The following is a 22,506-nucleotide window of genomic DNA, read 5'->3' as shown; positions in this document are numbered from 1 at the left end:
TTTTCATCTGATATCATATCCCACATGAAATCAGCCACATTCAAACTTGATAATATTTGCTCTACTTTCTTTATGAATTCCCTCTGACAGATGTTCCAGCATTTTAATGAGTTGTAATGGCTGTGCCATTTTCTCAAAATGCCTTTTTAAGTGAAAAAAATCCTGATACAACTGCTCTTTTTTAAAAATAAATTTACATTTTGCCCACATTCTTTTTAAAGAGGTTTCTACTGTATCTGACTGACCGTTCTTCATGTTAAAATAGGAGGTATTATAAATTATAGTCACATTTTAGACCTTTACACATCACAAAAACTGCCTTCAAGGTAACTACGAACGTCCTTTCAGCAGCTAATAAGGGATAGAGCTCTGCTGTACATATTTTAGACCAAATCACAGCTTTTGACAAAGCAGATCACACTATTTAAGTTAGCCTTGAAACGTGTTGACATCAAGGATGCTACTTTTGTTCGTTTTTCTCCCCTTACCTTTTAAAACCTCTCTTAAAACAACCCTATTTAGTTCCTACCCATTTTAGCTCACATTGCCTGAGATGTAATATGAGGTTCAAAATCCTAGTTGCTGTTATTTTATCAGTGATATTTATCAAAAATTCCAATCAAGGCAACAGCTCTGAATCAGAAATCTAATTATTCAGACCAACAAAACACATCAATGAGAGTTCGCTTGGTCCCTTATTAATCTGAAGCCTGTTGCAAAAGATTTGGGAAGCAAAACAAGTCTCTTTGGCAGCCATCTTGGATCGAATCTGAGCAGTTGCTTTGAAGCCTCTGTCTAAATGAAGAAGACAGAGGCCATTAGTAAAAGTTAAACAGTAACTGGGACATAAAAACAGAATATACTGCTTCTGCAGTCAAATGAAATAAAAACTCTTCAAAGCTTTGAGAAAAATGAGCACTGCACTTACTAAGCATGTGCTCAGTTTCACAACATGACAGCTTCTGAAACAGTTGTGCACATGTCAGTGCAACAACATGACAGGTTATTGTGTTTCCAATTTTGGGTGTTAATTGGCTCTTAGGGGGAAAGGGGGGAGGGGCAGGACCACCACTATCTTTATCTTCACACATTTCTCCTCTAGATCTCCATTCAGGAGTCAGGAAGCAAAGTCTCTCACATTCCAACCTGGAAAAAGTTGTTCATGCATTTATTTCCTCAACTCCCTCCTTTTATTAGCATTAGCAAAAAAGTCACCGCCTCACTAAACTCAACCAGTTCACAATGCAGCTGCTCAGCTTCTTACTGGTTTCAGCAAACGGTCTCACATCGGCCAAATCCTGGCTTCCCTCCACTGGCTCCCTGCATGATTTAAAATTGATTTTAAGATTCTACTGATCGCTTTAAAAGCATGTTGGGGTTTGGCCCCAAGCTACATAGCAGAAATGTTGCCCCCTAATGAGCCAGTTCAAAGCCTCAGATCCTCAGGTGGGGCTGTTCCAAAGCTGAGGCTTAAATCTAAAGGTGATGATGCTTTTGCCATCAGGGACCCTTGGCTCTGGAGCGACCTGCCTGAGGAGATAAGGCAGAATCCGTGACTTCCTTCAAATCACTTCTGAAAGCACATTTTTATATACTTTTATCTGATGTGGTCTCTTATTTATTCTTTGATATATTACTGTCTATATGCTTTCACTGCGAAGTCCTTTGCAGGCTGTTTTTAAAGTGATGTATAAATAAAGCTTATTATTGTGAGAGTGGAATCCATCTCCTATTTTAAACAGTGAATGAGCACATATGTTAAAATGTGGAACTACTCCTTTAGGATAAATAAACCCACATGCTTTTGTGTGCAATGGATTTGGTTTTAAAATGAATCTAAAATTAAGTTACAATAATATATCCATCCATCCATCCATCCATTCGCTTCCGCTTATCCTTTTCAGGGTCGCGGGAGCCTATCCCAGCTGTCATAGGGCGAGAGGCGGGGTACGCCCTGGACAGGTCGCCAGTCTGTCGCAGGGCTAACACACAGGGACAGACAACCATTCGCACTCACATTCACTCGCACATTTACACCTAGTGGCAATTTGGATTATCCAATTAACCTATCCCCACAAGCTGCATGTCTTTGGACGGTGGGAGGAAGCCGGAGTACCCGGAGAGAACCCACGCAAACACGGGGAGAACATGCAAACTCCACACAGAAAGACCCCGGCCTGATGGTGGAATTGAACTCAGGACCTTCTTGCTGTGCGGCAACAGTGCTAACCACCGTGCCACCATGCTGCCCTACAATAATATAATTTTTACAAAATAAAGTACAAAAAATATGCATTTGTCTGTAACCATACAGAGAACCCTTACTTCACTCGCTCATACACACAAACACACTCATAAACACCCCCCCTGCCAGGCCTAAACACCACCATGCGCTGATAAGATAGAGCAACCGCTAGTTTCCCTGCAGGTGAAAAACAAGGTGGGCATCCACACACAGAGCCTCACACGGCGCGCTGCATTTACAATGCACCTCTGTGGCATCAACATAAATCTGCAGCGTGTGCTCGTCCAGGATACGCATGATTTACAGGCCGGGAACGAGTGTCAAAGCCTATATTCATTTTTAGGGGCCAACAATGGAATGAAAAGCATATGCGCAAGGGGAATAAAAGGGTTAGTTCAAAATGGTAAATGGAGCACCACGAGGTGAAATGGAACATTTCTCCATCACGTAGCGGCACACTTTCACTTTGGCCAGGAGTTAGATAACAAAGGAAAAGCACAAAAGGCAAAGGGCACTTTTTTTTGAGCCATTCAAAAATTGAGTGTGTGTATGGGCCTCCGTACAAAAGACCTTTTTTTCTTCTACTTGCCTTGTTTTGTTTCTTTTATTGCATTTTTCTTTCCTGTGACACCATGCACAGAGACACAAAAGCACAAAAGTGTTTCCTCCGGCTTCATTTAGATGCTTTTTTTTCCCACCGCAGGGCCAACAAAGCTGCCTATGTCACCAAACCTGCCCTGTGAGCAGCGTAGTCAATAAGCTGCATTACAACTCGGGGAAATGGACTTCAGAGTCGTGGCCAGCCATCTGAAATGCCACAACTAAATTATCAGTTATCACTGAGGAAGGAGAGAGAGAGACACACACACACACGGATGGATAAAAGAGAGATTCCATCTATAGTCCGCTTATTCTTGTGAGCTGCATCAAAAGGAAAAGTAATTAAGTCGTCTGAGGATGTTATTGGAAACGAGAATTCTGTCAGTGAGGCTGTGGGCTTGTGACGCCTGCAGCTTATCCAGCATATGTGTGTGTTTGTGTGTGTGTGTGTATATGCATGCGAGTATTTCTGTGACTGACGCGCTGCCGCGCAGTGGAAGATGAGACCTCTGTTGTGCGTTTGTAACAAGCGCAGCCAGCCGCTCCTCATTAACCTTTTGGGAGATAAGCCTGTTTTAAGTCCATGTTTGAACAGCCTGTGTGAAGTATCTCCCACTGATACGTGGCTAGCCAACCACCCAAACCGTCCTTCCCTCCTCCCCCTTTCCCATTCAATATTCCTCTTCCTTCACCTCTGCCAGATTACCAGAATTAAATTTCAATTTTAATCACAGGCCTGCAAATCTCCATAAATCTAGCACCTGAGCCACCCTTAATTACGGAACAAGCATTCTGGGGCGGCGCGCTGCCGTGGCCCGCTAACAAGGTTAAAAGGTGCAAAGTGTGTGTAATGGGAAGCAGAGGAACTCACTGAGCGATTGTTAACACCGTGTTAGCTACTCTACTTCTTTGTCTCTTGCCGTGTTTCCTTTCTGTTTTCCCAGCTAGCGAAATACACAGAGCACCTTGTTAGAGGCGCTAGGCTAGAAGTAATGTAATTTAGCTAAGTGGTGAATGTGGAGGTGCCAGATGCGCGCTTTGCAGTGGATGGTGTCGGCAGTGGTGATGGAGCAGGAATACAGAGGCAAAGCTGTTACATTATCTGCTGCTCGCTCGAGTGCTGGAGACAGGATCAGATAATTGGCATAGAGGTGGAGTCTGCTTTCTTGGGGGACTTTTTTTTCTTTTCTGTCAGCATCCAAAACAGCCTAAAAGTAACTCAGAAAGAATTCCAACAAGGATGTTTAATCTACTTTCTTTTGCATTAAAAAAACAAAAAACATCCCGACTGTCATTCCATATAGGAGCGTGGAAAATCTAAGCTGCAGCTAGATTTTCTATCTGGAGCACAATTAACCTTTAATCTTCTAAAAATTATCATCTTAAAGTTGTAATCCACTAAAGTTTAACAAAACCAAGCACAAATATGTATTAAAGCTATTCAGCATTGTTACTAGCAGAGTCCACCATTTCTGCATATTATTAAATATTAGGAAGAAAACTTTGATCAAAGTCCACACAGCTCTGTTTCCTTTAGTTTCAGAATGAAGCGCTGTTACAAAATGTCCAATTTAAAAAGCACAGCACAGCTTTGTCCTCTGAAGGGACTTGCATGACTTCCAGATCTGCAGTTTAGGCTTCGCCTCCTGACTTTTGATGTACGAGTCGATGGGATGAGTTTCAGCCTATCGAGGAAATAATCACCGAGTCTGCGGCATCACAAAGCAAAACTCAGAAAGCGGCGAGCTCCCGTGCAATCGAGTCTTTGTTTCGCAATTTGTAAGCCGTGGGCGGCGAATTAAAGTGGGACAATGTAACGCATTCCATAATACAATTATGCGTGAGAGGACTGCATGTAGGAATGGTGAAAAGGGTTTTGTGACAGGATTTCATGAGTGCGAAAAGCGACTTTAATTAAGCAGTGGTGCATAATAGGAGTCTTTGAGCTTTCCACTGTGTGAAATTGTATGCCAATTAGATAATCATCTGTGAAAACATTGGACATGAAAGACAATGCCATGATAACAGTATGATTATACACACATGCAACACTGCAGTAATTATACGTAGTATTCATTTTGTGCAAAGTCTGTGTGATTATTATATTATCATTGCACAAAAAACGCTCCCTGTCGCCCACACTGCGTCCCAGCACAGGGTATAAAAACGACCATTAAATCTGCTCTCTGTTTAGTGTATTGTTAATATGCCTTTCGCTGTCTTACAAATAAATAAATAAATGGAAATGGAAAGAGACTAATTTACACAAGTTTCATCTTGACAGCTGGCCAGCTAATACTGCATAGCCGCCTTGTTATGTTTACACATTGGCTTGATTTTGATCACTGGTCTGCTTAGCTTTCCAGATGTCTCGCCCACATGTGTGTCTGCCATTTCCGCATGGTGAGTCCACGGTCATCCAGCGAGCCACAAACACGCTTCACATTGCAGATGACTCCAAGCACCTGTCTGTCTGAAAGCTACATTTGAGTGCATATGTATTTTTTTTAACACACAAGCACACGATCCGGTCACACAAAGCGTGTGTAGTTTTGTGTGCGAGCTGTCAGATTGCAGAGGAGGGGGACGGTGGTAGCGGGCGTGGGCAGCTGTTCTCCCTCACCTCCCATGCTACTGATTTAACATATGGCTAACCTTTGGAGATAGCGCTGCTGTTTACTCTCCTGCTCTGCGCTGATAACATCCCAAATCGTTACTCCAAACCGACGTCACACTCAGCTTTTAGAAAACGTGAAATCGTTACTACGCTCGGGCTTGAGGGAGAAAACAAACAAAGGGGAAACAAAAAAAAAGAAAAGAAACCTGATATGAATTTTTCATGCATTTTGGTTGAACATTCACAGAGAGAGGCAGATTTTTGTTTTGGTCACTGAGAAATTAAGTGTCTACATCTTATCTGAGTCGAACAAATATAAACTTAATAAACTTAATTTAGACAAAATATTTATTCAAATACTTTATTTTAACAAATACCAAGAAATTTGTATTGATTTATAAGGAACAAAAAAGTGTCATATATTGATGCCATAATCATCTGGTAACCACGGTAACAAGTATGGCTGCATGAGTGTAGCCACACAGCAACAACTCCTTGTCACAATAAAATTCGAGATTTATTTTCTACCTTTTTGTCACATTACATTATGGGTGTAGTGGCACACGGCATTTACAGTACCTACACAGGCAGAACATGAGTCATGGTAAAAAACCAATGGTGTGCTGGTTTATATAACAGGTATTTGGATATGTAGGTGAGGAAGCAGGGACCAGCAACCAAACTTCAACCAGCAGAGGGATGTTGCAGTTGGCGCAGGGAGCGATGCTAGTTGCATCACTAGTTAGCTAAAAGAACTTGTTTAGTTGTGTATTATTAACATTACATGTGCTGGGCCTTTTGGTGCGCATCTACTTAAAACTTTCTTCTTCAATAAAGATGATTTTTGACTATGCTGAATTGTTAAAAAAAATCACACATTATGCAAATTCCTACATAATATTACATGATCGAATGAAGATTGTCAAGGAGGCAGCAATACAGAGTTAACAGACAGCTGTGAACTGTTTTCCCCTTTAGTGTGGGCGAGGCTCTCTGTGAGCACTAATATAAGTTGGATAAAAATAGGTAAGTGTCACAGTTACTAAGGCTAATCCTGCTAGCACAGTACAGGTAACAACATATGAGCTGCCAACAATTTTGCTTCATGCAGAGTAAATATGAGACGAGTTCTGAAAGCAGCTGTATGAATGATAAACTAAATGTCCACTATGCAACGGTTCAGGGTGAATACAGTCTGAACTATGAAATCTCCACCATCAGGCCGAGGTCTGATGGGTTCTCCTGGGTTCTCCCCGGTACTCTGGCTTCCTCCCACAGTCCAAAGACATGCAGTTAGTGGAGTTAGGTTAACTGGTAACTCTAAATTGCCCATAAGTGTGACTCTGAGGATGAATAGTTGTCTGCATCTATGTGTTAGCCCTGTGACAGACTGGCAACCTGTCCAGGGTGTACCCCGCCTCCCACCCTAAGACAGCTGGGATAGGCTCCAGCCCTCCACCCCGTGACCCTGAATTGGATAAGCGGAAGAGAGTGGATGGATTTTTTTCTAAATGTGGCATTTCTGTGCAATTTATTGCTTATTACTTTGTTGGGGTTAGGGAAAAAAATCACATTGATCATATAGAGGTCTTGGCAAAACGCACTTGGCAGTCAAACCCTAACATCTCACCCCAACCGGTCGCAGCAGATGGCCCCGCCCCTCCCTGAGCCTGGTTCTGCCGGAGGTTTCTTCCTGTTAAAAGGGAGTTTTTCCTTCCCACTGTAGCCAAAGTGGTTGCGCATAGGGGGTCATATGATTGTTAGGTTTTTCTCTGTACGTATTATTGTAGGGTCTACCTTACAATATAAAGCGCCTTGAGGCGACTGTTGTTGTGATTTGGCGCTGTATAAAAAACTGAATTGAAAAAAATTTAATTGAATGTTGTAAACCAGATCTGGCTGAATTTAAGTCTCAGTGAAAAAAGCTAATATTGATAGTTTTCATATCTGACAGAGTGAAAGACAATTAGGATACATCAACAAGTGATTGGATTTAAAACACGCAAAACACACTTTGCTCATTCGAGTTATTAGATCAGTGAGAAAAGCAGCAAAGAAAAAATTTAAAAAATAGTTGTCTTTATTAGCATCGTTTTGTTGTTGTTGCTTTTACACCGTGAACGCTCGTTAAACTGAACTGTAATCCAGTAACTGTCTGCTGTGATGAAGCTTCTTTGGAGTTACATACATCGCTAATTCCGAGGGACTCTTGCCTCTCTGCCTCCTAACAATGTTAAATGAATGGTCCACTTAGAATTAATGACTTCCTCACTGTGGACAAATTTGATTGTGTTACGTTAAAGACCAATCCTCAGCGAGAGGCAGGCCAGCGCTTAAGCAGAGCTACGATCGGTTCTGCTGCTGTTTGAGACCTTTATTGACGGAGCCACGCACACACACACACACACACACACACACACACACTGAAATCAACACCTTCCCTCTGCTTCACAGTCAGGCAGGGGCAGCAAATCGTACGACTCCCCAGACAATATTATCTCATACGCACAGACAAATTACCTCTTTGTTTTAAGGACATGAGTATTCCTCAAAAAGAAAAAAAAAACACATTCACACATTATGAAAATCCCTCCATAAATAGGAAGAAGAAAGCACTCAAAGGGAAGCCAAAGTGGCACTTATGGATACTGTTAACGCTTTGCTCGGGCAAAAGAAATTTTCCTATTAAATGGGTCTCTCTCTCTCTCTCTCCCTCCCTCACTCTCGCTGGCTCGCCGCAGAACAGATCAAATGAAGGTTACGCTGTCCTCTCTCATGGCCTACATCCTGATGCCAGAGCTAATTGCATAATTTGTTTCAGAATTAACAGCTAATAGCGGTCTCTTCTAGGCTCAGCCAGTCCCCTCCCTCCACATACTCACTATTTTTTGTTTCATCCCATTATATCTGTATTTGCAGAAGCTTTAGACAATATAGCAGAAAAAAGACACAAAAACCCCCACGCTGGTGTAAATTACATTCACTCCAAGAAGGCAACGTGGTGATGAATTAGAAGCTAATTCTCTTACACGCCGCTCCTTGTCTTTTGAATCTGAGCACGCTGTTAAAATCTACAGAGGAAACTCAAAACAAGTGGTGAACTAGAGAGAGAGAAAAAAGAGTTAAGTAAGGAAAAGCACACGAATTCCCTGCGTCATGTTGATATTGTGCTCATTCCGATCAGCTGATGTTATTAACCACAGAGGGACCTGCAGGAGACAACCCCGAGTCTTCATGCGAGTGTGCAGAGGTTGTAAGATGGGGATGCGAGAAGTCTCAAGAGAGAGACAGACGAGCTGCTCCAAAGGTGGCCACTATTAAGTCAATGCACCCCACCCCTCCCCTCGCACCAGGCAATAACCTTCTCTCCTCTTTGTGTAATAACCAGCCTGAATTTCAAACTCAAACAAACAGAAAGGGGAGCGAGCGAGGAGGAAGTGGAGGCAGGAGAGAGACACAAAGAGAGGGAGGAGTGCTGCAAAATAAAGAGACTCTGGATTCAATCAATACTGTGATCCAGCTGTCAGTCACTGGCTATATTAACCTGCAGTTGTGGAGGGTGTGAATGTTTTGCCCTGGACACAACAGCAAAACCACAGCGCCCAGTAGGTGCGTCATGCGAACATGAAAATGAACTTGGCAGGAAGTGAGGCAAAACTCTCCGCTCGGGCTGTGGTCAAGCGATCACGGCAAAAACAAACATTTCTCCGAGAAGTTCAATCAATAAATATGTGAGCGGAGTGAGTTTTTTCTCCTCTGTTGGCACCTTTTATACAAAAACACACACGTCCACGTCACTGAAAGGCTACAACGCAACCTCTTCGCATTTTTCAAATTAAAGGTCACTTCAAGCTAAAAGCTCGGCGACGCTGCGGCTGGCGTCGAATTACTTCGCTCGCCTCCGTCTGTCTCCGAGAAATTTGATTGCTAAGTCAAAAAGGTGGCCGTGGTGAAAATGTTAGTGTTTTCTACTAATCATGTGACTTGACCCGGATAGCCAGTGATCTGTATCTGGCGCTCCCCGCGTTCTCTGTACTACAGCTTGCAAAAAGAGCCCCAGGCAACGAAATCTTAATTAAGGTCCTTCTCAGTGGACAACCTTCAGACAACTTCGCCAAAACAAAGGCTACAAAATAATACAGAAATGCTTTTTTCCCCCTCCCCCCTTTTTTCCCCTGTCTTTACCATTTAGGAAATAGCAGCCACTCATTTAAAAGTCCTCGCTTGCATGTGGAATTTGATTGTAACCTCAGGTTGCCTTTTCTATTATGGTGGGAAATAATGTTACAACACAGAGAACCAGTTTTTAAATTGAAATTTGACAGCTCCACCAAGCAGGCATGTGGGGAAAAAAAGAGGGGGGGTGGACTCAATATTGCATATTCACAGAATGCCTCTCTTTGCTTTCCTCTGCTTTTCATGTGAAAAGGACTATTGTTGCAGATTTCCCGCTGTGAAATGCAGTCTTAATCTTTTTTTCCCCCTTCACCTGCTTCATCTCGTGTCACTAATATTATACCAGCTAATATATAAAATTATATACAGTATGAACAATATAAAAAGACTTGGTGAGGTGACTGGGCTCTGTGCTTATCTTATAACCGTAGTTTGAGGACTTTCGGGGGGATGGAGGGAGGGGGGTGGACGCATTGTATACAATAATAAAGAAGAAATAATATAAGAACTGATATTACATTTATTACAACAGAGAAATGAGTTTTCACAGTGAGACGGTGCTGCTTTAATCAGGATGCAGCTGTGCAGTATTTTCCTTTTAGGCGACTTCTGCATCCAAAAAAATTCAAGCATAAACATTCAGCAGCGATATTAATATTTAGGATGACTGCCGTGTCATTTTATGGTAAAAATGATGAACAGTAAGAATATCTTAAATTCTCTGTGGTATCTATCAATGTCTCCTTTGATGACAACGCTGACAACGCTAACGATTTTTTAAAAAAATATAAAAAATACTTTCAGCTGCTCTCTTGCCACAAGGGGGCGCCACTGCGAGTAGCCCCCACATGCTTGATTTGGCAGTTTTTACGTTGGATGCCCGACGTGATGTAACCTTAAAGGCGATGTGTGTTTCCAATTATTGTGTTTATATATATTTTTCTACATTCTGTCACGTGTTTAATTTATCCAGTTGTTAAGTGAACCCTGCTTCCGGGTCCAAACTACTCTGCGTTTATTAAGGCTGCTTCTGTTTTTAACATGTTTTAATGCTTTGTATCTTGTTCCATTTACTCTGAACAAGCCCCTAAAAAACTCAGTGATTACTGCTGGCCTCTCTCGGTTTTTATTACAACTATTCATCGGCAGCACGTTTTAAAGCTCAGTTTTTAAAACCCTTACGATGTAACTACAGCCCAGCCCATGCAGCAGTATATTAATGACTAACCTCATATTGTGGACAGATTATCTCAGTTGTTCTCTTGACTGAAGTTTGGTCTGTTGACAGCATCCTGCCATGCATTGCATTTGTCCCTAACCTTCGGGAACCCTCACGTTAACTTTTATCGAGTGGAAACGAGTTAGCGTTCATCCTCCAGCTTCACTGTGTTTATATTATGCTAATATAGCTGTGTAGCTAGCCACCATGTAACACATCATTATATATCAGCTAGCCCAACTTCAGCAACCCTACACATGTCACTGCTTTTAGTGTTCTGTCTTCATTTATGTTGGAAGTGATAGCAGAGCTGTACAGTTTAATTTTTCAGAAATCCCTCATGGAACATGGTGTATCATATTTAGGTGGAAACTAGCGAGCTAACTTCCTGCTAATTTCTAACCACTAAACTTCATAAATTCTGTTTTCATGGATGGCTGGATGTTAAACTTAATTGTTATACCTGGTAGAGCAGCCACACTGATCATTTTATTAAAGATGAAAGAATTTAGACAGTTTGTAACTCTCTCTGCCACAGTGTTTGTTTGACTTTGGGACCTGAAGCAGAGTTTGTCCCTGAACGTAAAGATCTGAAACCATAGAACACAGCAGTCCAGCTATAACAAAGCTATTTATGATGCAAACGTCACATGACATAGTTTTAAAATGATGGCTCTGAGGTGAAGTAGTCTCTCTTTGCTAAATGTCTTTTCCCTCTACTCCTCTCTTCTACTGCTTTATCTCTGGTGTGAAGAACTAAGACGTGAGAAGAAGAGTCAAGCATGTGCAACTGGGAAAGACTGCAATGACCAAAGGGGTGAGACTGCACTGGCAAAAGACATGGCTGACAAATGAGTGACATCACAGGGGCTATGGTAACAAAAAGCTGAGCTTAACAATCAATTAATTTCAGCTGTAAAAGTATTACAGTAATTAAAACTGTTTAATATTAATATAAAGGATTTTGACTGATGTTTAATATGTGGACTAAATAAAATCATTTTTGTTTATTGACTGTTTATTGTTTATCATCTGTTGGATTTTTTTCTCTAATGTCATTATGGAAAGATGAGAAGCGATGGAACAAATTCTCCCATAGGTTTTCCAATGACAGCTGGGCAGGAAAGTTAGAGTGATTATATGTTTTACATTAGCAGGTTTTAAGAGGGTAATTATTGCAAAGACACTGACACTGGTGAAATCTGGTCAGGCTTAGCTCCAGTAACAATTCTGTCAGACCAACACCCCACTTGCACTGAGCTACAGTACGTTACATTGGGAATCATCCAGTTGTAACTCCTCAACGGCGGGTGTGCCGATCAGCATCTGCTACTGGATGTGTGTGTCTGGTTTGTGCGTCACAATTCTTTCACTTGCAAGCATTGCCCCCTGTAAGCCCCCCACAGCCAGAGCAATATCAGCACCACCAGAGACAGCATGTGACCTAGCTTTACTCATCTCAGCTAAACCCATCTCTGCCACACACACAAAGAAATGTACATGCACTTGCACACCTACACAGGCACATGAATGTACTATACACTGGTACACTGGTGGGGGGGCAGAAAGGAGAGAGCTAATAACAATCTTACCTGCTTCACCGAGTCAGCAGCAGCAAAGACAGTGAGAGAGAAGAGAAACAAAAGAAGTTGACATGAATGGCAGCATGAAAACAACTATGCTTTATGAGACACTGTTGTGATAGATTAAAACAGGTTATAAGTCCATGAAAAGAACAGATAACATTACCAGCAGGAAATTACTTTGAATACATATAAGTAGCTGTGGGCTTTATAAGCATATTCGTGTGTCATTAACCACTGGTCAATTAACATGGTTTAATTAATGTAAACAAATCAAACCATACTGATATGTGTATATAGCCTTTATCTTGTGTCAGTGATACTGTCAGAATTGCTTTTGACAAATTAAGAGCAAAACTAGAGCCCCCTTTAATTACATTTTAGATTTGTTTTTAGCTTTTTACTTCAAAGCTAGTGTGCCGTTAGCCAGGAAGTGAGACTGGAATTGAAAACAGCTGTCCAAACTACAAGCACATTTAAAACTCAGTACTTCAGACACAATATCTCACTAACATACACAAATTGCACTTAATTAATTAATGTAAAACACTAAAGTTTTGAGTGTATACATATTGGAAAGATTTCCTTGCTCAGAGCTGTGCTAATAGTAGCTTAGAGGCTGTAAAATGGCTAACCCTGGACATGCTGAAGCACCTGGAAATGGTCAAACAGTAATCTGTCATGTAAATGTTAAAACTAAATGTTCAGTTTTTGTATGTTTGTTGTATGTTTCCAAATAAGCTTTATACGATGATTCCAAAGGTATTTATTTTTATTTTGTTGGCAGAGCCAAGCTAGCAAAGCTAAAGTTAAGTTGATGCTATAGGTTCATAGTTACTGTTCAGACATGGATGGCTTTCTTTTTCTTGTCTGACTTCGAGCAAAGCAGCACATAATATTTAACAACTAGTGCTCTGTATGCAATTATACTAATGTTTCGAATGCACGCTCTTCATACAGTACGTTCATTATTGATGATAATGATCTTGCATTAGTATGCTTATATAATGCTAATGAGCCTTCAAAGGTTTCATTATGCTTCATTACAGGATTCTTTGACATACAGAAACTCATGAAAACTGCAGAGGTTACACTCTCCTCACATCTCTATGACCATTACAGTCAACACAACACTGTTTTATGCCTGCCATACACATGCTCCAAAACAAATATCCATACCCTAAAAAGCAAGCACTAGAAAAGGGAGAATAGAGCTAAGATGTTAGGAAAACATAGGCATGCTGATTGGCTTTTTAGAGCAGGCAAAAGCGGGAGATTTCAATCAAGATTTCTGACAGTCTATTAGGATTGGCATAGGTTATCATTACCTTGTGTGTCGGCATCCTAATGCATGTTTTCCTTATCAACGTTTAGCACATTGATAACGCCAGAGAACAGCAAAATGTCATTCTCTGGCTAAAAGTAGGCCTATATGTCTCTGGCAAACAATGTGGCTGTCTATGAAATAATGAGGTTTATCTCATGGAGACCCAGTGGCTGAAGGCTGCGGTCATTTCATGATTTTTCTTGCTGTAAACATCCCTGTACCTGTCAAACTTCGATACTTGGGAGAAATGCTAAAGGTAAAGTAAGGTCTGTCAGGCAACCTCTAAACAACCCTGAACATCCCTGGATATCAAGCACAGTTGTACAATTGTAGCCAATAAAATGTGTTAATCTTTTCTTTTTAAATTGCTTCTCTGTTACTATTAACCTGTCCAAATACCACAAACTGCAACTGCCAACGACTAAACCCCACGGGGCTCTTGTTGAAGCGTTTAAGAACCTTTACATTATCTAGGCTTTCATCTTGATACTTGGTCAACTAGGACTTAAATATTTAAACTTTTAAAAGGAAAAAAAACTACTATCATCATGCAAAGAGGTCATAATTAAAATTTTGTTCACTCATCAAGCAGTAATCTGTGTAGAACCATGCCAGAGGCTTTATAAAGTGATAAAAGCATGCAAGTATTTTTACTATGAATATCAAGTTCACACTCTTAGTTAAGCTACGATTTTATGCTAAACAAACTAAATTACAGGAAGAATGAAAACATCTGCTGTCTTTCTTTTCTTAAAATCAGTTGTAGTTTTCATATCAGGTACAGGTTGAGCAGAAAACCATAAGAAGACATTCACAGAATGTTGGATTGTTGAAATAAGCTTTGGTACATTCAAAGTCGTTACATACCGTAGGCATATGGTATATAACGGTACACGGCGATAATACTACATGAGCTTTATAAAGTTAAGGTGTGAACCAGTTCTTATACTAGTCAAGGTGAGGATTTTTCCAATGGAAGAGAGAGACACGAATGGCTTTTTAAAACGTCTTCCAAAAAGTTTGTTTCTTCCGGTCCATGATTATTTCTGACTAAATCCTCATTTGTGTTTGCATTGGGAGACGGTGCAAAGTGGATACGGTCAATTCAGGACTTTTTTAAAACTTAAACTTGATTTTTTAGTCCTTTATGAATTAAACATAAACAGACCTAATGTAAAAAAAATAATTCAGGTGATTACCATATAAATTGCCATTAATTTTGTGCATCAAAAGCGACATTACACTGAACTGGCTAAAAATCGACTGCCACTTAAAGCACGAAGTCAGTCATATATCTACAGATGTTCTCTTTACGATGCTAACCTAACCTGAAACTTTTAATATCCAGATATGACATGTCTCCCAAGCCTTCCAGCCTCTGGGTGAAAAGAGCTACTTAGCATTCAACCTCGCAAAGGACGGTACTCAAGGAACATAAGCCAGCAGAATAAAAGATGACAAGATACTAGACTCAGAGATAATCTAAAGATGCAGACCTAAAGATATGCAAATAAAGATAAGAGGGAAACAGGAGGGACTGACACACAGACAAACTGAGAGAAGGCAAGAACATGCCACAAGGCACTGACAGACAAAGGAGGTTTCTTGGCTAAAAACACACGCACACGCACACAAGCAGAAGTGTGCACTGCAAAGATGAACAGCCTTCTCTAATGCTTGCCATACAGATCATACAGCCCTGGCCAGATGTGGATTACATCTGTAGTAACATTGCAGCCTTGGACCTCATTTGTTTGGTGATAGATGTGATATCGCAGGCCAAGAATGAGATTTTTCCCCATTCTTACACAACAATGAACTAAAACTATAACAAGGTTTCTCAAACTCTGATATACAAATCTATGCCACCATCTGTGAAACAAACCTGACACGAGGACCAATGAATGACCAAAGTAATCAAAAGCTTTTTAGAAAATCAGGATTAAAATGAAACTATGCTATTAGTGCAGAATATGACATTTTTTGCTGGCACTGGTAGGGTTTATAATGAATGTGGAAAGTGGAGACTTAAAATGAGGAAATGAATAAACATGTTACCTTACCAGTAGAGGAGCAGTATTCATTATTATACACAGTCCTCTAGTTTTAGTGCCCAAAAGCGAGTTGGACAATAATAATATTAAATTTTAAATAAAGTAAATAAAATGCATTCATAATACTCTGACTGCCTAAACCAGGGGTCGGCAACCTGCGGCTCTGGAGCCGCATGCGGCTCTTTAGTCCTTAAAGTGCGGCTCCGCGTGGTTTGGGCAAATAGAAGTATTTAGCTGAAGTGTATTTTATTTATGTTAGTTCTTTTTAACTCGTAGTTCTAAATTGGAAGATTATTGTGATATTGAAATATAAAAATAAAATTATATTCTATTATTTTTCATCGCTCAAAATAAGAGTCACACTCAAGGAAGCCGGTATACCCGACCAAACGCTGTGCATTTATCGAGACTTTCAACCCCAGGTAGGCCAATTATGGATCTTCGGATCCACATTATGTCAGCAGCTGTTCTCCACCGTGAACTATGTTAAAGACAAACACCGTTCACGCCTGACAGATGACAGCTTACAGTCCTGCGTAAACTGACTTCGTATAGCCCCGATTTGCGGACTCTGTGCGCAGAGGTTCAGGAGCAGAAGTCCCATTGTAAACAAATCACAGCAGACCCGACGATGTTTCCATGAACACGCTTTTGAGCATCTCTTTATTGACCACTTTTCACACACGGTTGCTGTACGCATACAGCCGGCTGTACACTGTAAAAAAAGATTCCGTAGAAAAACGGAAAATGTCCTGGTAATTTTCTGCCAGTACATTTTCTGTTTTTTTACGGAAGTTTGATGGACTTTTCTGTAAATGATAAAACGGAAAATTCTGTAGATTTACAGTATACTCTCTGTACTATTTACGGACATTTCCTTCAGCTATAAAACGGAAAATTCCGTTTATTCACAGTATATTTTCTGTATCATTAACTGATATTTTCCGTTAATAGAAAAATTGAAATTTCTGTTTATATTACTATTTCCAAACACTTCTTTTCACTGTAACTCATTAAATATAGTTCTTTATATCCTTAAACGTACATTTCTATGCAATTACAACCTAGTACACCATATGCTCAAAAATTCATAAATTAAAACTTTTAAATTAATTTGTACTTCATACACAACAACATTGGTACAATTAATGTTAAATATTCTTTTATTCTCCTTAACTCAAACACTATACTAAAATATAACGACAGCATCCATCTTGTCATAAAACGAATAAACAGCTGATACATGAACAAAATAACTTACAAGCTTTCAAATTTAAGCATATTTATTTCCTTGAAATCAGGTTGCCCTCATGTAAATGTGTTTATTTACATTCATTCAAGTGGCTACCAAGTGTTTTCTTCAAACAGGACACCTGACAAACAAAAATATAGTTAAGTCATATTTAACGATATGTTCACATTTAATAATATCCAGAGTACCTTTTAGTTAGAATCACTGCCTTGTGGTAGTTTTGCCTCAGCCAAATGGTTAAGGTGTGGTTTACATCTATGTCTGTCCACTTATGGTACAGTATACACATGTAGTCAGTTATAGCCAAACACATTTGATTACTGAATTGCATTTACTTCATTGAAGTGAATGTAATTCACATTTGTGTGAACATTTGTCCGAGATTAACTCTTTGGGGTCTTTACCTTACAATATAACATACTTGACTGTTTAAGTCGTGCCACATGAATAAAACTGAACAGATCTAAAGAAGATGTTCCTGAACTTCGGGTTTATGCAAACAGGACGGATAGATAACCACAGAACCTTTCCCCATATGATAACTAAAGCACAAAATAAATTAAGACAGATTACTGTCCCAAACTTAAAGATAAAAGTGCATTTACTGGACTTGTTTTGTCAGTGAGGAGCAAAGTACAATTAGAAGTGCTTGTTCTGATGAAAAGTTAAACTGTAAACAGCAGCGTAGTGAATAAGGATCCTCAGCAGTGACAACACTTAAACATCATAGTTCAAAATCCTTAATGCACACCTTTTTCTCAACTGTGTTCAAATGCTCTTAGCTGTTTAAGTAGAGGAAAAAGTCTGACATATAAATGTTAGACAAGGCTCTGAAAACGAGGTTACGGTTACAAACAAAAACCTCTGCTTGTGCGCACACACCCTAAATCACAACAAATAAGACAATAGTAAGACTAATTACTACAAAGTGACACCAGAGGCTGGAGAAGAGCAAGCATAAAGTGACACGTTGTGTGTGCACAATTTCTCTTGTTACCACTCTTCATATACCAGTGTGACAAAGTCCTGAATGCAGCCTGCATGTTAGTCCATCAAGGTCCGTCTGAGCTTTAAATAAAATACACTCAGCTTTTCCTTGGATTTTTAGAGTTGCTCAGTTCATACAGGAACTGCAGCAGTCGGGTTAACGTGTCGCTGTGTTGCTCCTCCATCTCAGCCATTGAGACTAGTCGCAATTTATTCTGAGGAAAAAAAGAGAAACAACAAGACATTTTTAAAAAGTTTGTATTTTTATAATTTTTTTACCTTGAACATAAACAACATAAACAAAAAAAGGATTAGGATGGTGCAATATGACGATATAAAAATGTCTATCGTTTCATATTATACGCTATCATTTGTTTTGTGGTGTTGCAAAATAAACTGTTTACGGCAATATTTTTTCATGGTTTTGATGGTCACTGTAGTGGCTATATTATTTCTTAAAGTTCTCTCCTTCTCTTATACTTACAATAACCAGACTATGGACGGACTTCCACATAAACCTTTCACAATAAAGCTCAAGTTTCTGTTGAGACTTTTCAAAATGAACTGAAATGATATACATTATTCTCAAACATAAAATTTCAGAATATGCATCAAACAAATGACCTCAAATAAAAACGTCAAGTAACTATAAATGGCGCTTACAGTCACCACGCAGATGAAGGCACAGAGAATACCAGCATGGCCAGCAAGGATGAGGCAGAACCAGCTAGCTCCAAGCAGATGGACCAGTCAAAACAAATCGAGGACCTTATTGTTAAACGAGGGGCTACCTCTGTAGCATGGACATGGTTTGGTTATGAAAAGTCTGACACAAACTGGTCCCCACCACCACTCAAACACGACAAACCTCTTTAACCACCTACACAAGAATCACATGAAAGAGTTTCGAGAGAGTTTACGAATGAAAAGCAAAAACGAGCCGTCAAGTGCTCAAAATAATCCTTAGACTCAAACGTTAGAACAGGCTTTTCCTCGCAGCACGCCGTGTAACAAATACTCAGAAAGAAAATGGCGGCCGTTTAAACTCATGTCTAAAATGTATAGTTTCATGCATCGGTCAAAACACTCGACTCCAGGTACACGACGCCCAACTGAAAACACTTCACGAAGTCGAGTTGCCGAGAATCACAGAATTTACAGAAAATGCACTATTTTGTGATATATATCGTTATCAGGAGAGATATGTCTTATATTGGGATGCAAGATTTTGGTCATATCACACAGCCCCACAAAGGATTATAATTCACGTAGAGTTGCATACACATAACGACATTCTGTTGCAACAAAAGCAGTTTATAATTGAAGTAACATACATACCTTGAAAAACTAAATCAACCACAACATTAAACTCACCTTGTTTCTGTGGAGAAGGTGATCAGGGTTTTCTTCATTTCCTGAGACCAGCTGCTCTGGATCATCACCAGCTTGTATCTTCATCTTCTTTTTCACTCGGGGAAGTCTTTCCTTTGCTTGGCCATTGCTCTGCACTGGAAAACCAAAGTGTGTGATCAAAGGTGAAATAAGGGATATTTTTCCACTGCAGGATTTAGAGTACTTCAAGTAGTAATAGCTGTTGATCCATTTCTCAAATAATCTCTAAGGATCTGAATTTTTAAGAAAGATACAAATATCTCTGCTTATATTTGGCTAAAAGCTTGATATAGACATAACAGTTTATAATATGTCAGCATCCCCCACAAGGCATATAAAGCTCCTGCACACCAGCACTGCGCTTACAATATAATTCAATCAAGATATAGTTATTATTGATTAATTATTGAATTTTTTTAGTAATAATTATTAGTATTTAATCACATTAGCACAGTGGGGTGACAAAAATATTCCACATACTAGAAATGCTGCTCAGCATTTCATAAATTACATTTTCAACAAATGTTGGAGTAAAAACACAGTTACAGGGAAAATGTGTCTGTCTGCAAATATTAACTAAACATTTCTATGTGCTACAAAATAGACATAATTGTAAATGTAATGAGGTGAAACTATACTTTCAATAATATTACCACTACAGTCTGTTAACCGAAATAATCTATGCTGGTCAGCTAGCTAAAAGTCTTTACTTTAGCAGCCCAAATCAGAGGCTAACATTAGCATTTGCTAGCGTCAGCCAGGAAGGTCTGAGGCTTAAACTAGGGTTAGTGTAACTTTGCCTGAAACCCTTTAAAGTGTACAGTAGAGCCAACTGTAAAACACAGGTATTGATATAGCACACTTATTAGAGTCCTAAAATAATTTCTTCCTCTCTATACATACCATGAAGTTCCCACTTTTCCCAGTTAGCTACATCGCTGACTTTCGCTAATTAGCTAGTTAGTAGTCACAGCTGTGTAATACCCAGAGAGACACAGACAGCTAACTATAATATTTATGAAAACTGGTTCAGCCACTGAAGGGCAAAACTAGTGGTATCACACTAAAAATTATTTTTAACATTAACTAAAATGAAAAGCTTAAGTCATGTTAAACCTAAATAAGGATTATTTAAAAAATGAGTCAGCAAAATATTCCTGAGTTGTCTGGAGACAGCCGAAACCAGTTAACAAATAAATTAACAATTCTTTCTACACATAAAAATGCGGAGTCTTTTGAAAAAATTATTTTAATAAAAGAAAACATGAGTTTTAATACTTACCACGGAAATTTGAAGGCAGTTTCTCCAACTCCAGAGTCCAAAATCCAGATGAAGCCTGAAAGAAGTCTAATGGCTGCTCTTGCTCTGACTTTTCCCTCCTTTTTTGGGTCCTTTTTCCCACAATGCATTGCAGTAGTTGAGAAATACAGAAAAATACCTGTAAATGACTAATACGGAAAATTCCTTCACGTTTATACAGTAGAATGTACTGTATTTTTACGGATTTTTTTTACAGTGTAGCTTTTCAGCTCACAGCCCGACATACACCACCAACAACACAACAGCACAGATAGCGCAGACGTAAAGGCAGCGAGGCGTGATTGCGGGTGTCGCTCAGGTGCGTCCGCCTCCCCTGCAGCGGCGCTGCAAACCACGCCCCGCCGCACGCATTAACCAGGTAAAATACATATTTAGGCAGAATTTTGCAAATATCTATTTTTCATTTTTCAGCAGCATAGAGCTTTTTTCCAATTATTTTTTAAAAGTCAGGTCAAGGCTCCAACAGCCCAAAGGCGATATAAGGGTGGCGGCTGACAACAGTTTTTGTTTGCTACATGGATCATTTTAGTTCAGGTTGGTGTCTTTCCTTTGGTTATATTTCTTTAAGAGTTCAAAATGTGTTGATTACATAAATATAATTTAATTTTCTCTGTAGCACTTCATGGATTTCATAAGCAACACACCTTAGTTGTTCACACAAAGCATAAAGATAAAAAACAATATATACAGTGTTATCTTCATTTTAGATGTCAAAAAGTATTTGCGGCTCCCAGTGTTTTCTTTTGTGTGGAAACCGGGTCCAAATGGCTCTTTGGGTGTAAAAGGTTGCAGACCCCTGGCCTAAACTGTAGAAGCAAATGAGACACCAAATCTGTCTTCGGGTGTTGTCTTCCTGCTTTGAGTTTTATGTTTAGCAAGCACTCCACCAAGCTGGCATCAAGCGACTGACTTTTTTCGACACTTCAACTTCAACAATTCCTGGGTTGCTTTTGCAGAATGTTGTGGGTCACTATCCGACTGTACTGGGAGGCGCTGCTCAGTCAACTTGACTATATGTGAGCAGAAAGTATCTCTATACAGTTCTAGGACATCACCAACAAATGCTACTGACCCTGTGCGACTGGAAACAATGCATACTTCTCCATCACACTGTTTTACGGATGATGATATAAGCGTTTGGGTTTCAGATAGGAGCTGTTTCAAACTTACTCCAGTCTTGAGCTTAGTTTCATCTGTCCAAAGTTTGCTGCTTTTTTCCTTAATCATGGAAAGGAATCCCACAATCATCCACCAGTGCCGTCATTTATGTACATAAGGGCCTTTTTAAGTTACTGACCTTAAACATGTTCCTTTTTCCCCCCACAAAAGTTTCTGCTAACTCACTGATAGATGGCCTAAGGATGACCCATTGAACTTACACTAAAAGCTCCTTTGACCACATGTTCACACAGCGACAGCTTCCCAGTAATTTATCTCGACCCTCCCCAATTAAAGCTGAAATTCTGTACTTGAAGCCCATATTCATCGTCCAACAGAAACTTCAATATATTTTGGTGCACACCTAAAATAACAAAAATTGTGTCACCGTCCAAAAATATATGGACCTAATTGTGTGTTGTCAAAAAGAACAGTTGTGCTATTGTCCTCATTCTGCTGACATAGTTGTCAGCTTATTTCTGTGGCGAAATTGGAGCTCCTGGAATCCGTACTAAGAGTCAGATACATAGACCGCTACCACGCAGATGTTGCAGCGTTGCAGTACATAACTCTCT

The 22,506-nt window shown here is 39.8% G+C and overlaps 1 protein-coding gene and 1 long non-coding RNA gene across 2 annotated transcripts in view; both read right to left on the bottom strand.

The window, feature by feature from the left end:
- The window catches only part of adarb2 (adenosine deaminase RNA specific B2 (inactive)), a 219,484-nt gene that overhangs the window by 108,954 nt on the left and 88,024 nt on the right, over positions 1-22,506 (bottom strand). The gene's annotated exons all lie outside the window — the stretch shown is intronic.
- LOC120441668 lies at positions 17,087-19,095 on the bottom strand. The gene is made up of 2 exons (XR_005614172.1): positions 18,724-19,095; positions 17,087-18,275 (listed from the first exon to the last, which is right to left on the bottom strand). It is a non-coding gene; the product is annotated as an uncharacterized LOC120441668 (long non-coding RNA).

This window comes from Oreochromis aureus, linkage group 9 (assembly GCF_013358895.1).
Source record: "Oreochromis aureus strain Israel breed Guangdong linkage group 9, ZZ_aureus, whole genome shotgun sequence".
Taxonomy (NCBI): Eukaryota; Metazoa; Chordata; class Actinopteri; order Cichliformes; family Cichlidae; genus Oreochromis; species Oreochromis aureus.
The sequence above is the reverse complement of the archived record's forward strand: the minus strand, read 5'-3'. Positions and strand labels throughout refer to the sequence as shown.